Raw genomic sequence first — 16,141 nt, 5'->3', positions numbered from 1 at the left:
ACAAATTTGACAACAATAGTGTCATGTTCAAAGGGTTTAAATTACAGAGATGTGCATTTTTTTTGTTCCAGCCATTATAATTTTAGTCTTGGAGTAGGGCACCAAAGTAAAAACCCTGGGTTGAGGGTGAGGGTGGATGTTTGGCTTCACAGGGTGTGTGTGTGTGTGTGTGTGTGTGTGTGTGCGCGCGCGCACACACACGCACACACAGTCTTTTGGTGGTAGGAACAGTGTTTATGTACATTCCTATTAACTTGTAGTCATATGAATCACTACTTAATATGAGAGGGGAAAAAATTCATTGAATGTCTCAAACTTTTTAATGCACAGACCATACAGAGGCTGAGTCTTTGATATGTTGACTCTCTTAAAATCTTAGACCAGGGAGAACAGAAACAACCAGTGGCAGAGCTATATACAAATAATGTCAAAGGACACAAATTATGGTGATGTTATATATGATACAGCAAATCCTAACAAAGGGATATTTCAAAGTTAACCCAATTGCCAAATAATTTGATTATAGCAAGGAAAATCTATTGCCTTTTAAACCGTAAGGCAGCAGGAACCTCCCGCTTCCTTTACAGAGTCTATATTTCCCCTAGTCCTGGAACCTCTAGGGTGGGGCTCACTTACCTGCATGCTTCTTTCAGTTCATATCAAATAATATTGCATCAGCCGATCCCAACCTAATCAATGCAATGAGTACCACCTCAGCATGTTTCACTTCAGACTGTGTCCAGAGATGTCAGTCATGGAATGTCAACCCTTCACCCTCATTACTCGGGTGAGACCTTTCCTTTCATAATATTCTCTAATTTCATTTCAGGTGGTTCACTTCCTAACAAAGTCCCCAAACCTAGATATAGACCAGGTCCTGTGAGATAGAGCAGATGTTCACATGTATCCATAGAATAGGGCAAAAGATATACCTAAAAGCAAAAGTACACAATAGTTTGCAGTGAGTCAGTATAAAGTTCATAATAAAATAGTATCTACTTAGACTTAGATACCCTCCTCACCTACTTCCTATTATACTTCCCTCACTCACTCCAAAACTAACCTTATCAAAGCAAGGACTACAAAAGATGAATAAGGGCAAGAGACTGGCATACTTTCAGGACTCTTTAGTCACTATCAGGCCACCCCATCAGCTGGGGCCCTATTCGGGAAGTCGTGAGATTCCTAAACAGACATGATGGGCCTAGACCTTGAACAAATCCCTCTCTCCATTTTTACTGGTCATCTCTATTAGGAACAACGAAATAGAACCCTTTGTGGGCCCCCATACCTTAACTTGGATCAAGAATGGTAGAGAATATTCCATCCTCTGAAGGGAGGTTGGACAACATACTCTATGTTCCACTTGAGGAAGATGGGTCCTGAAATTGCGACAGCATGGAATGTTCCTACTCATGACCACAGAATGTGAGCTCAGATCTACAGGGATGCAGAGGCTACACAGGCTCATAAGCTGAATATGGGTCCCAGATCAGACCAAATAGATGGGGTTTACAGTCTACAATATTTATACACCTTTCCCATATTTGGGAGCTACTCTCTTCCCAGATCTAGCTTTCTGGTCCTTTTTCCAGCCATGACATCATCTCCCCAGATGATAACTTGGGTCCACCTGCATATCAGATTTCTGGCTGAGGGGAAAAAAAAGAAAAAAAAGAAACCACTAGTACAGCCACAGGCCCTTTGGAATATAACTAAAGGCCTACCCCCCAACTCTTAATCTGCACTATTCCAGCCTTTAGGTTCATGATTAGTCAACAATTTGTTTGGCTTTGTATGTTAACTTTCTTTTCAGCCACCAGGTTCCAGATGCTAGCATGATGCCAACCAGAGTTTCCTGGACAGACAACCTCACCAATGTATCCTGGAGCTCTGATTCCCCAGAACTCTTCCCCACTAGGGAAACAGAGAGGCAGGCTAGGTGTATTGATCGACCTGTCAACACCCATGTCCAGCTGGAGAGCAATTACAGAAGCCAAACCTTCCACCTTCTGCATCCCACAATGACCTTGGGTCCATACTCCCAGAGGGTTAAAGAAGAGGAAAGCTATCAAGGGAGGGGATGGGATATAGAGTCCTTGTGGTGGGAAATGTGTGGAGTAATGCTCCTCTTATTGTATGGTTCGTCAGTGTTTCCTTTTTATAAATAAAATAAAAATAATAATTTTAGTCTTCAGTGTTTCATGTTGAGGACTATGAGATTTATGTAGGGAAAAAAAAGGATGAATATAATAAAGGACTCACTTCAGGAAACATGATTTTCAGTGCTTGGATTTGTTATTCCTCTTTTCTTGCACCACCACTATAGCAAACAAAAGTTCAGCTAGGGCTAGGACCGTAAGCGATGACTTTTTCTATGTTCAGCAGGTGGCTTCTAGGTCTTTCCCTCGCACATACACACAGTGATTGTGACCAACTGAAGTGCTTTTGTGACCTTCATGAAGAGGACACCCATGGACCCTTCAGGATAGTATACTAATTTCTTTGATTTATAATTGATGGAAAAAGAGCATGTGTTTATTTCTTAACCAGATAGTCCTAAATTATGTAATTCTGCAATTTATAGAAAAAGTAATTAATGGTATTCTTATAAGAGACTGTTACCTATACGCAGTAACTGTAGACTCCTTTTTATTCTTCCTTCCTTCCTTCCTTCCTTCCTTCCTTCCTTCCTTCCTTTCTTTGTTTCTTTCTTTACTATATCTGAGGATTATATAAAACTAAGGTTTATTATTTTTAAATTGTAGCCAAAGCTCCAGGAACAGCTTTCTTGGCTTCTAAGCATTTTACACATTTAGGGAGTCTCTGTGTAAAGTATCACTTGCTTATTTATTGAATGTTTCCTTAAATGACTAGTGTCATCTCCCAATGGTCATTAATATTCCACTCCAAAGGTTCCATCTGTCAGAAATGGTGAAATGCGATCCACTTCAAATAAGATGAGGTATTTTCATTGGTTCCTGTGGTCTACCATGGCTCACTGCTTTTCCCGAGGGGAGACAGAAATTCTGTTCAACACAGTTGGAAAGTTATTAGCTTCCAAGTGTCAAATCAGGAACAGAGATGCAGCAGTTTTTAAAGGAAAGCAAAATAAATAGCCAATATAGCTATCTTATTCTCTTTTCTAGTGCACATTCTACCACTCCCTCTTCTAAATTCTTTTACCTTTGTTTGAACTAGAACTTATGTTTATTGTGTGCCAATAAAAGCTACAAGAGGAAACATCTGGTTTGTTAGGTAACTAATGCTACTATGATAGTCCAGTAAAGTGAAATATGATTACAGATTAAATTAGGTATTTATCAAGGCACATTAAAGTATAGTACTATAACTATTAATTTCATATATGTAGAATTAGATATTTAATTTGTATTTGTATTATGCTACATATTGTAACATATCTAGTATATAATATTCCTTGATATTTCAGACTTGAGATATGTGAATAGGCATTTTACATACTTCTGATAAGAAATTTAATAATTGGATGATATAAGATGCAAGAAAATTTCTTACAAAAGCATTGTACTATGTTAAAATATTGTTGAATTATAAGTATTTTATATATTTAGAAAAATTATATAGATTTACTAGTATATGTGTTAAATTATTTTATTTTATTTTTTGTAATACAGTTGTTGACATATGGGTGCAGCTTCTTACCTCTCTGGGGCTGGTGCTTGCAGAACTTTCTCTATTTTGGTTCTAGTACCAGATAGTTTTGATTACAGTAGCCCTATAGGATAGTTTGAGGTCAGGAAGTGTGGTATTTCTATTGTTCTTTTTTCTCAGTATTTCTTTGACAATTTTAGGTATATTTTCTGGTTCCAGATAAACTTTTGTAGCATCTTTTAAGTTAGACAAAACTTTTCTAATAAAATTGAAAATATTTTTCATTTCTTTTGACTCAGAGATTCTATTTCAAATATAAAGTCCTAAGTAAACAAATGGATATTGACACAGAGATCTACAAATAGATCCAAAGAAACATTTTTCATGTATAATTTAAAATAACGGTATCATTAATTATAACAAATAATTTCAGTTGTTTTATGGGAAACCTTACAGGAAAGCCTGTTTCTTGCTCATAAAAATTCCAGCATGACTGTTGTTAAGTGCAAATCTATATAATTATTCAAAGACTCACTCAAAACCCTCCAGTCTTATGATTTATCTGTTTTGTGGAACCCTAAAATCTCTTGTATGAGACTCTTCACCACTGTTTGATCTGCATAGTAATAAAAATATTTAAACTTATATGAGAAATTCTGAATATGGAAATGATAAAAATCACTTCTACTCAGGTTTGATTTGTCCACGCATCATGTATGGTTACTAAACAATACGACAGCTTGTTATATCAGCTATTTTTCACAGGCAACAGAGAAGAAAGATTTTGGTGAACACAATATAGTCTCTTAACTACTAATTATAGAGAGCACACTTATTTTGTTAGGTTTGTTCCTAGATATTTTATTACTTTTGCTGCAATAGTGAATGGGACTAAATTTTGGATTTCTTATTCTTCTGACAGTGTTTTCACACTTAACGAAAGAAATGAAAGACTTGTATACTGAAAATTATGAGTCAATATACAAGGAAATAGGAAAAGATTCAAATAAGTGGGAAGATATACCATGTTCATTGACTGGAAAGAGTGTGGCACTGCTTCACCATTCATGAGGCTTCCCCCCTAAAGGTAGGGACCAGTAGGTAGAATCCTGTTTCTTATGTATGCTGAAATATGCATTCAACCAAATGTGTCACAGTTCCTCCCCCATTCCAAGCTTTGTTAATAGTTTTTGAATAGATATTTAATTATATTTTTTATCATATATGACACTAGGTAGTTCTTCTATTGCTGGCTAAATACTGAGAGCCATTTTCTCAAATTGATATACAAAGTGTGTATTTTGGCAGAGACTAAAACTGCCTGCCAGATAGTCATAATATTTCCTCTCCTTTCAACATTGATAAAACTTGTTTATTTAGGTGGACTCTAAAATGTCAAACTCTGGCTATGGCAACCTTTCTTATATCTAGGGATTAAATGTGTGATTCAACCCTGTCCAGCAGCCTAGAAGAGTAATCTACTGAGGAGGTCTCAGAAAGGTGTTCTTACTGGTAATGAATTAACTGTGTTCTTATCTATCTAAACTTTCTTGTCTCCAACCCCTTTGCAGTGCAACTTTGTGGTTACTCTTATCTAGAGTGGACTCTGTTTCCTCACTTCTTAAGTTTAAATCCATCTTGTGACCTGATTTTAACAACAGGATATAGCAGTCATGATTGTACATCATTTTGAAAGCTAGTACCAAGACACCTTCCAGAATATAACAGAGATTCAGAAGAACATTTCTCCCAAATTTTTAATTGATGGAAATTAAAATGAGTCTTTGGAAATTATCCTAAAACATATAGAAAACAGAGAAAAATCATTCAAATATGTAAAAATAGTATGTATCTGTGCAATTGCTGTGGACTATTAGATCTGTGGGGAGAACTGTTAACAAATATAACCCTGAGAAGAGAAGAATGGAAATAAAGAGATCCTTCATGACACCAAGAATTGGGCATTTCTAAATCTATCTACTTGGGGGAGAGGCTGGAGACAGAGATAGCTCAATCAGTAAAGTGTGCATTTTACCATGTATTAGGAGCTGGATTTGAGCCCGTGGCATTACCTGAGAGCACCAACTAGAGCAGGTGCTGTGGCATTTCTTCTTCTCTTCTCTTTGTCCTTCACTCATAGTCTCTCCTTGCTTTCAAAGAAAAAGGAATCCGGTTGGAGTAGTGAAAATGTGTAGACAGAAAACCCCAGTAGGGCAAAAAGGATAACGATAATGATAATAAATTAAATGACATAAAATTAAATTAGTGAGGGCTGGCACAGCTAGTAGAGCAAGCATGTTACCATAAAGAAAGATTCAAGTTTAAGCCCTATGTCTCTGCCTGCAAGAGAGAAATCATTAGTGCTGCAGAGCAGTCTTTCAAATATTTCTTTCTCTCTATTTACCCCTTTTCTTTTTTTTAGCATGGAGATCTGTTTCAAGTTAAATGATATTCACATTTTTAGACAAGTAGCAATCAATGGCAAAATCATGAAAAGAATAATGTTTGCACTGAGTGTGTCCTCCCTCCCTTCCTTCCTTCCTTCCTTCCTTCCTTCCTTCCTTCCTTCCTTCCTTCCTTCCTTCCTTCCTTCCAGGGTTATCACTGGGACTTAGTGCATGTGCTAGGAAGCACCAAGTGCTTCTGGAGGCCACTTTTTCCTTGTTGTCCTTGTTGTTATCGTTATTACTGTTGGACCGGACAGAGAGAAATCGAGAGAGGAGGAGAAGGCAAAGAGAGGGACAGAAGGACAGACACCTGCTTTTGAAGTGGTGGGGAGCCAGGGGGCTCGATCCCAGATCCATAAGCCAGTCCTTGTGCTTTGTGCCATGTGCACTTAACACATGTGCTACTGCTGGCCCCGGTGTATGTTCTTTCTAAATCACTCTTTACTCACCCACCCCTACCTGCAAAGTGCTTCATCCTTCAAAGCCTGCTTTGCTGACCCACTACACATGCATGTTTGTGTATTTCCACTTTTTTGTATTTATATTCACTCAGATCAGAGGTGTAAAATAAAAAATTCTTGATTACTTATACTGAACAATTTCCTTTTATATTTTTTCACCCTGATCTCTATCACAAGAGGTATTCAAGTATAAGAAAAACATGGTGCTCACTATAGTCCTTATAGAAACACTGAAGGCTGCTTACTTCCAGAGCTTATTTTAATTGATTAAAGTGTTTGCATAGTGGATCCATCTGTAGTTGAGTCTTAAAAGCACAAAACAGTCTGTCCAAAAGAAAATAATCTAAGAAATCAAGTTATCCAACATTAGAATCAGTCTTACTCTCAGGAGACACAGGGGTAACCTGTATATCAGCCACTTGAAGCCCACTAAGTTCTTATCCTGCAGCAGAAATCACTTCTAGGAAACATTTTAAAATTTTTGCCTTGGTACTTGCATAACTACTTCAAAATCTATTTTGTTTTCCTATGTTCAGTTAAAAGGGAAAAAGGCAGGCAGGTAAAAATAACTGCAGAAATACACACTCCAAAATAGAAATATGTCTTTTTTTTTTGCTTGTCAGGCTCTAACATATATGTGATCTCACTGGTATAGACAGACATTTTCTCTTTTATAAAGATGATAATTTAAAGGTGCCAGGCATTGGCATACCTGGTTAAGTGCTCACACGTCACAGTGTGCAAGGATCCAGGTTCAAGCCTCTGATCCCCACCTGCAAAGAGAAAGTTTCATGATTGGTGAAGCAGGGCTGCAAGTGTCTCTCTGTCTCTCTCTCCCTCTCTATCTCCCTCTCCCCTCTCAATTTCTCACTTTCTTTATGCAATAATAAATAAAACATTTAATAATAACAATTATTAATATTATCATCATAGTCATTGAAGGACTTCACCCCTCCAGGCTGACTTTTTCAGATAAAGACAAAGACAGAGAGAAGGAGTATCACAATAAACTTGGAAACATCCTTTAATATGGTAGAGTTACATAGTCACATTCATGACAAAGCAGGCACACAAACTAGGTGAGTTATTTTACCTTCCAGCCTTTTTCCCTTTCAATTTCAGAGAGAGAGAGAGAGAGAGAGAGAGAGAGAGAGAGACTGACTATAGCACCACTCCATTATTCCTGGAGCTTTCCAAAGTGTTAAACTTCCATTTAATGTCAGGGGCTCAAACCCAGGTCTTCTTGCACTGTAAAATGTGTTTTCTACTAGGTGAGCTATATGATAACACTATAGAGAAAATTTAATTATTTTTATCTTTCTTTAAATCTGTGATCAATAGTAAATTAGAAGATTGTGAGATTACAGATAGAATTGACTTTAGTGGTTAATTTAGTGTAGTAAGCATAGATGTTGGTTTTTAATGATTCACAGCTGAAACTTACAAAGTGTTTTAATGCCATATTAGTTAATAAAAATTATCATATGAACCACTAACTGTAGGGCACATGAACAAAATTTTTTCAGGGGTGATTCGAAGCACTGTGCACATATATGAAGAGATACAAGTCTTTTTTTTGTTTTGTTTTGTTTTGTTTTTTTGCCTCCAGTGCTATTGCTGGGGCTCAGTGCCTGCAACATGAAGCCACTGCTCCTGAAGGCCATTTTTTCCCCCTTTTGTTGCCCTTTTTGTTGTAGCCTTGTTGTGGTTATTAATGTTGTTTATGTCGTTCGTTGTTGGATAGGACAGAGAGAAATGGAGAGTGGAGGGGAAGACAGAGAGGGGGAGAGAAAGATAGACACCTGCAGACCTGCTTCACCATCCGGGAAGTGACCCCCCGCTGCAGGTGGGGAGTCCGGGGCTCAAAACGGGATCCTTAAGCCTGTCCTTGAGCTTTGTGCCAGGTGCACTTAATCCACTGCGCTACCGCTTGCCTCCAGGGTTATTGCTGGGGCTTGGTGCCTGCACTATGAATCCACTGCTCCTGGAGACCATCTTTTCCCTTTTGTTGCCCTTCCTTGTTGTTTATTGGTGCTGTTGTTACTATTATTGCTGTCATTGTTGTTGGGTAGGACAGAGAGAAATGGAGAGAGGAAGGGAATACAGGGGGAGAGAAAGTTGGACACCTTCAGACCTGCTTCACCGCCTGATTCACCTGCAGGTGGAGAGCCGGGTTCTCAAACTGGGATCTTACTAGGGTCCTTGTGCTTTGCGTCACATGTGCCTAACCCACTGTGCTACCATCCGCCCCCCTCCAGAAGTATTTGTTTGAAAAAGAATAGTTATTCTAGCAGTTGGGAGGCTGGGTGATAGTACACCTGTGGTGGAGCAGTGTTGCAGATATCTCTCATTCTCTTTCCTTCTCTTCTCCTCATTCCCTCTTAGCTTTTCTCTGTCTCTATCAAATAAAGGAAAGAAAAAATAAGGGAAAATGGAAAATGAATGAATCAATAAATATTAAAGAATGGTTGGGCACATAACAGACACTAATCCAGTGGTCCTCTTTTGTTCTTACATATGGTAAACCATCAGTAATTTTTAAATAAACAGCATATTATTATCTTTAATCAAATGCTTGAATTTAGAGAATCATGCATTGAGTTGAGAGTACTGTGAGGTTTCTGTGACAATTATATAAATTAGCAGTTCAGCATTCATGGTGACTAAGAGAATTTCCTCCTACAATTTAGACTTAGTCTCACAACAAAGAATGGAATTATTTATTGGTTATATCTGAGAAATTGGAACCACTTTATAACAATATGATATGAATTTTGGGAACTCAACATATTCAGCAATATTAGAAATTTGATGACACCAAGAAAAAAATTTGGAAAATACAGTTAAAGGAATTCATCTTGTTTTTTTAATGATTTAAATTATATGAGAGAGAGACAGATAAAAAGAGAGAGAGAGAGAGAAACTGACTCCTACAGAGCACTGCCTCACCATCATGAAGTTTCCTCCCTGCAGGTGGGTCCCAGGAGCTGGAATCTGGGGCCTTATGCACTATAATGCCTGTGCTCTACCAGATGTGCCACCATTCAGCCCCCAAAGTTTTCTGTTTTTAGTTAACTACTCATTTCTTTCATAGTATAGGACATCAAGCCATCAAAGAAATTACTTTTTAACAGTCCAATTGTGGTCACTTAATATGTTTTCTCACTAAGGTATCTTGTTAATGAGTTGGGGTTTCCTATTCATCTTCAAGTTAGGCAATAAATTTACTGTACTTTAGAACCAATGACTGCACCCATACATTCAATTAACCATCATGCAAAACTATCTTTGAGATTGGGTGAGCATGGCTAGGTAGTTCAATGTAAATCCATTCTCCCCAAATACTGGGAGATTCACTTATACCCAATGATGTATCAACAGTGTTTTCTTCATAAAGAAGTAACAACTTCTTGTTTCAAATGTGACAGAACATGTAGACTTTCAGACAAATTGTCAGCAGATTACTTAACTTCTCTGCCTCAAGTTCTCCAACAGAAAAGTAGTTCAGTTCAGTAGAATATAGCTCATAAATAGTTGTGAGGATTAATAGAAGTGACATACTTAAAGTTCATAGTGTAGCCTCGGTCACATTAGTGACTTATCAATAACTACATATGGTGCTCTTGCTTCTGAAAGTGGGTTCTCTACCATTCTAACAGTTGTGGTACTCAAAGGATTATGCACATTTTTTCTCGTGACCCTGTCTGGGTTCAACACAAAGAGTGTTGATCACTATGGATTTAAGTTGGACAGTGTTCTCTGGAAGGCTTGGCTCTTTATTCTTTATGGAATGTAGTAAGCTGGATGTGACCTGCCACCAACTAATTGCCATTTCAGTGAATGCAAATGGAAGCTCAGATTTCTATTCCAAAGTTGAGTGAGTCAGGGATTCTAACCCAGCAAACTGTTTATGGAATAAATCACTGAAAGCTCTCTCTGTGTGGTATTTTCCAGTTTTACCTGAAATCTTTTATTGAAACCAGAGTTGCACTGATAGAAAGGGAGTGTGTGAGAAACTTAACCATGAAAAAGAATCTTATCTTAATCTTTTTCACAAGTATTCTGTGTCTTGACATTCTCAGGAATTTTATTGGCAGGTTGTCAGGAGCCTCCTGTTGCTGAGATTGGAATGCACCACTGGATGAAACAAACAGATGGTGTGGATCAGAGATTTTCCACTTTAACTGAGAAATCTGAAAAGATGGAGGGGAAATTAGATGCATTATTTAAGGAGAGTACAATTCCAGATTCCTTTATCAGTTAAAACTGCTACCAAAAGCAAAAATGAAACATAAAATAATTTTTATGCAAAATAATTTATTTTCACTTACTGTTCAAATATTTCTAAGTTGTTTGCCTTAGATGAGGGATATTTTATTATATTTGCAAACCTCCTAAAACAGCTCTGATGAATTGAAGACTTGAAATTCTTACACAATATTTGTTAAACTAGTTGAGGCTCAGAATTTTCAGCATTTCTAAAATCTGTATCACAGAAATGACACACAAATAAATGGCCAAGTGGTAACTGATCAGGGTTACATGGTACAATGAACAGAATGATGTTTAATCCCTCTCCTCCAATGTCCACATCTTAATCCTCAGAAAATGTAAATATGTTGCCTAGCACTATAAAAAGGACTTTACACGTGTGCTTGGTGTTTTTCTTGTTGTCAGCTTTATTGAGACATACTGACAAATGAAATTATAATATAGTGATGATTTGATGTACAAATACATTGTCAATTCCAAACTTGAAGTTATATATATGTATATTTGCCTCCAGTTGCTGGGGCTTGGTACCAGCACTATGAATATGAATCCACCACTCTCAGCAGCCATTTTTTTCCCCTATTTTTTTATTAGATAGGACAGAGAAAAATTGAGGAAGGATGGGGAAATAGACACTGAGGCACCTGCTTCAAATGCTCATGAGATGGACCCCTGCAGATGGGGAGTAGGCCCCTGTGCTTGATGATATGTGTGCTTAGCTGGGTGTGGCACTGCCTGGTCCCCTTAATATAATCTTCATCTCACATATTTATCTCCGTGCGTGTGTGTGTGTGTGTAAGACATGTGTAAGACAGACAGAGAGAGCACCTAGATTCTATTCAGTTATCTTAGAAATGTAAATTATATAATTTAATGAAGATAGCTGCATCAAAATGTCCCCTCCTTCAATGCATTATTATAATTAACTCCTTGACTATACTGATGCTGTTTCCATATATTGACAACTGAGTAATTAAAGAAGATAATGATTGCTGCAAAGAACATAGCATTATAGATAGGTCTTGGATATAATGATTTTGTTTCCTCTGGCTACATACCTAGAAGTAAGATTTCTTGATCTTAGGATAGTTCTAGTTTTAATTTCTTGAAGAAACTGCATACTGTTATCCATAGTTATTGCCACACCAGCTTATGTTCCCAGTAGGAGTATACAAGTAGTCTTTTTAAAAACATATTTTTGCCAGAGTATTTCATTTTATGTCTTTTTGGCTATAAATATCCTAACACAAGTGAGGGTATAGCTAAATGTTAGAGTATTTGACAGTAGGTGTGATTTAAATCAATTCCTTGAAATGGGAGTAATTATTCAAGATTATTCAATGTAATCATTACCCTCGGTCCTTCGAATGGAAGTAGATGAGAGTGTCAGCATCAGAGAAAGAGATATGAGGGCAGAAGCAGAGGTTGGGGGTGATGTGATTGCTTGCTTGAAAATAAAAGGGACTTGGAGATAAAAAAGAGGCAATTATCCCTTACAAAGACCCATTTTGTACTTCTGATTTCCAGAACTATAAGATAATACTTTTTTTTCTTCTATTTTAAGCCACTGTTCTGATTTCCTCTCTTATGTGTTTTAATTCCATAGAAAAATGCTCTTTCAATTCTTGCTTGGATTTTTGGAGAGTACTCATAAAGAGCTTTCTGTAGTCTGTCTCTGAGAGTCTCTTTAAATCTGGAATTCCTTGGATTTCCTCTGTTTCAGTTCTGTTTGGCTGATATGGCATGTTTCGGTCTTTGGTTCTATTTTCCTGCTTGCGCATTAATTGTGCTTGTTATTGCTGGCCAGCAGGTAGTGCTATTGTGGTCTCTAGATGTCTCTTGCTTGTATGATCTCTGGTGGGTGGGATAGGGTGGCAGAGTGTGTGTGTGTGTGTGTGTGTGTGATTGGGATGTCTTGTGGTAACAAATGCTATTTTTTGTTGTATCCTTGCCTTAAATTCAGAAAGCTAAAAATACCCTGAGTCAAAGACTGAGAGGTTTTTAAGCCACTTTCTCTTTTCTTCTGGCACTTGGAATAACCTTCACCTACCTGTTTGCTCCAGTCACATGCAAGCACCCATTGAGACTGCAGATCTTTCAGCTGCACATTATGACTTCAGTTGGGTCTCTTGTTGTATTTATTTATTGTTTTTGTGGGAGAGTCGATTTGATCCCAGTTATCCTATGGCCACGCCTTCTGGAAGTTCCTCCTCTTGCTATTCTGCAAGATTCACTAGCAGGACTTCAGGTATTTCTCTTTTCCTCTCCCTATCTTTTTCCCCCTCTCAATTTTCCTCTGTGCTATCTAATAAAGAAAAGAAAAATATATAAGTAAATTCATACTTCCCAAATTACTGTGAGGATTAAATTAAAAATTGATTGATTTACTAGTTAATTCATATTTGGTATTTACTACCTATTGTGTATTGGGTACTGTTAAAAGTTCTGGGAAATATTTCTGAATAAAATAAAGTTCCTGTGTCATAGATCTTATGTTGTGGTAGGAAAGCTGTAATAAACAGATGTAAGTAAAATTGGAAAAAAAATAAAAAGCTAAATAATGATCAGAAAATGACTAGGGCAGTTAGGAGGGGAGGTGCTTAGAAGGCATAGCCCCAGCATCACTGCATAACTGCTGCCGGTGAGTACTGACCATACGGATGCTGGTTCCTGACACTTGATGAAAGGAGTTCTAGTCTGCGAATTTTGCAAAATTTCACAGACACTCTAGTGTTTGGATTTGAAAACTAAAGGAAATCTTCATCAGCAAAGGATGATGGGAAACATTCTTAAAGCTGAGAGAAGAGACTGGGCCCCTGTACAGATGCCCCGATGTTTGTGCTATTTTGATAAATCACGTCATTTCCTATATTTATCAGATCCCACATGGCACCATGTTTAGGTTTTGCTTTTTAGCAAAAGTTTGTTAACGTCACTTGGGGTTGTAATATAAACTGAGGAATACTGTCTCCAGGGATTTAGCTGATTGCCTCTGCTGTCTTCTAGATTTCTTTCAGCTCAGCAAGTTTGGGGCAGCTTGTTGACCCCCCAAAAAATGGACCACCATGCAGGGTCTCAGGCAGTGAAGTCTTGTCTCTCTTTTTCAAATTCGGTTGCTGTTTCCAATAGAACGAATCTTTTCCTTAATTGCCAGGGACATTTACTTAGCTTGTTTTAATATCCTTAATTTGTTAGGTTGTAATTTCCAAAATAAACTCAGCTTGAGAAATAAAAAAAAAAAAAAGAAAGAGAGAGAGAGAGAGGTGAGGTGAGGGTGTGTGGTGCCGGAGGGAAGAAAGGGCAAAAGAGGGCAGGGATGCCTTTGGTTTACCACAGGATGTTCATTTTCTCTCACTAAAGGAAAAGCAAACAAAGAGAAAACTGCTTGGTCTTAAACCCATGGCTGCTCAGAAAGACAGGGAATTCCTAAATACTAATTTATATGGCCTGCATGCATGTGTTAAATAACCGCCCAAATCTTAGTATTTAGTTCTTCAGAATTTTATTTTTAAATAGACTTTTGGCATATCTTTGATGGTAAAAGATTCTTAGTCTCTCTGTTCAAATGTCAAGTTCCCATCATTTAGGCTTTCTTTTTTTTCAAAGGCAAGAAGCAGTTTTCTGACCTCTTTGGGCTTCCCTCTCTTCCTTTCCCCTATGGACTTTTAGAAAGAATGATTTATTTATGTTCTCTTTGTTGATTTGTCACTTAGTCAGTTACAATCTGCCTCTTTAGCAATCTAGTTTTTGTTCTCATCAGTCTACTGAAATGGATTTCAGAAATGTCAAAATGTTGTCAATGTGACAATTTTAATGACCTGCTTGGCGTTCTTTTCCCTTTTGATTTTTCTTTATCATGCAAGCACTATTATCTGTCTCCCTGTAGGAGACTTTCATTCCTGAAGCTCTGAGGTCCCACCAATACTATAAACCAGAGATGAACAGTACACTGGTGGGAAAAAAAATCTATATAACACTACTAGATATACATAATATATAATATATATGACACATACACACATATACACATACGTACACACAGAGGCTGGTGTAGGGAGGTTGACTAGTGGTAGAGTTTAGGGTTTGCATTCAGGGAACCTTGGATGTGATCCTCTGACACTGCTTATGTTCTAGGGTGCTCAGGCACATTCTTTCCTCTCACTTTAAAGTGAAATAATAATAATTTTAAAAAATCATTTTAAAATAATTTTTAAAATTTATTTATAAAATGGAAATATTGACAAGACCATAGGATAAGAGGGGTACAATTCCACAGAATGCCCACCCCCAGAGCTCCATATCCCCTCTCTTGAAAATCTTCCTATTCTTTATCCCTCTGGGAGTATGGACCCAGGGTGCTTAAAGTGGGAGGTCTGGCTTCTATAGTTGCTTCCCCACTGAACATGGGCATTGATAAAGAATATACAGTCAGTAAAATCATGTATATTTCTTTTTCCATTTCCTCCTTTGAACCTAGCTATGTATTTTTGAGCTTTTTGAGCCTTTTGTATTTTCTCTTCTTTGCTTTTTGTTCCTTCCTGTTTCAATAGGCTGACCTTTACAACTGGAGGTCCAATCCTCCTAGCTACCCACTTAACATCTTTGTCATGTTCTCACAACACCTTCTCAATTTGGGTTCATCAAGATGTATTTCATTTTCTTCTGTTGATGTCTTCAGTTAGGTTCCACACAAAAATTTCATAATATATGCATATCTTTCAAGCAACATAGATGAAAAAACAATACATGAAAAGAAGATGGATGGTTGTTCAGTTGCTGGTGCCTTTAATAACAAGTTTTTAAAAACATAGAAGCAAAGAGACAAAGACAGAGGAACAGAATGAAGCAGACCACAGCGCCAAGTTCCCTTCAGTGCAGTAGGGGAGGAGCTCAAACCTGGGCCACAAACATGGCAAAGCAGTATACTAAGTGAGCTACTTAACCAGTGCTGTTGGTATTTTCTACAATATTTAAAACACTTCCCTCGTAATGATTTTAAGACTGCTTGGTGCACATTTTTAAGAACAGTTTCATCTTGAGATTTAGCATACTCTTATTGATTGATTGATTGCTTTTTTTTAATTTGCACCAGGGTTATCAGTGGGGCTCAATGCTGGCATAATAAATCTATTGCTCTTGGTGGTTATTCCCCACCCCTCCCCCCTTTTGAAATATTTTATTTATTTATTCCCTTTCGTTACCCTTGTTGTTTCACTGTTGTAGTTCTTATTGTTGTTGTTACTGATGTCGTTTGTTGGATAGGACAGAGAGAAATGGAGAGAGGAGGGGAAGACAGAGAGGGAGAGAGAAAGATAGACACCTGCAGAC

At 37.5% G+C, this 16,141-nt stretch overlaps 1 long non-coding RNA gene across 3 annotated transcripts in view; it reads right to left on the bottom strand.

Moving 5' to 3' along the window:
• LOC132539922 (uncharacterized) overlaps positions 1-16,141 on the bottom strand; it is a 276,120-nt gene that overhangs the window by 256,431 nt on the left and 3,548 nt on the right. The window contains exons 3-7 of one of the 3 annotated variants that reach the window (XR_009551214.1): positions 14,850-14,974; positions 8,860-10,734; positions 7,254-7,314; positions 5,706-5,783; positions 2,699-3,029 (exon numbers count right to left, since the gene is read on the bottom strand). This is a non-coding gene — a long non-coding RNA (uncharacterized LOC132539922). Of the gene's footprint in view, positions 1-2,698; positions 3,030-5,705; positions 5,784-7,253; positions 7,315-8,859; positions 10,735-14,849; positions 14,975-16,141 lie in introns of those variants that run through there. The other 2 variants (XR_009551213.1, XR_009551215.1) reach the window with 2 other exon arrangements.

This window comes from Erinaceus europaeus, chromosome 8 (genome assembly GCF_950295315.1).
Source record: "Erinaceus europaeus chromosome 8, mEriEur2.1, whole genome shotgun sequence".
NCBI lineage: Eukaryota > Metazoa > Chordata > Mammalia > Eulipotyphla > Erinaceidae > Erinaceus > Erinaceus europaeus.
This window is presented reverse-complemented; position numbering and strand designations above follow the sequence as displayed.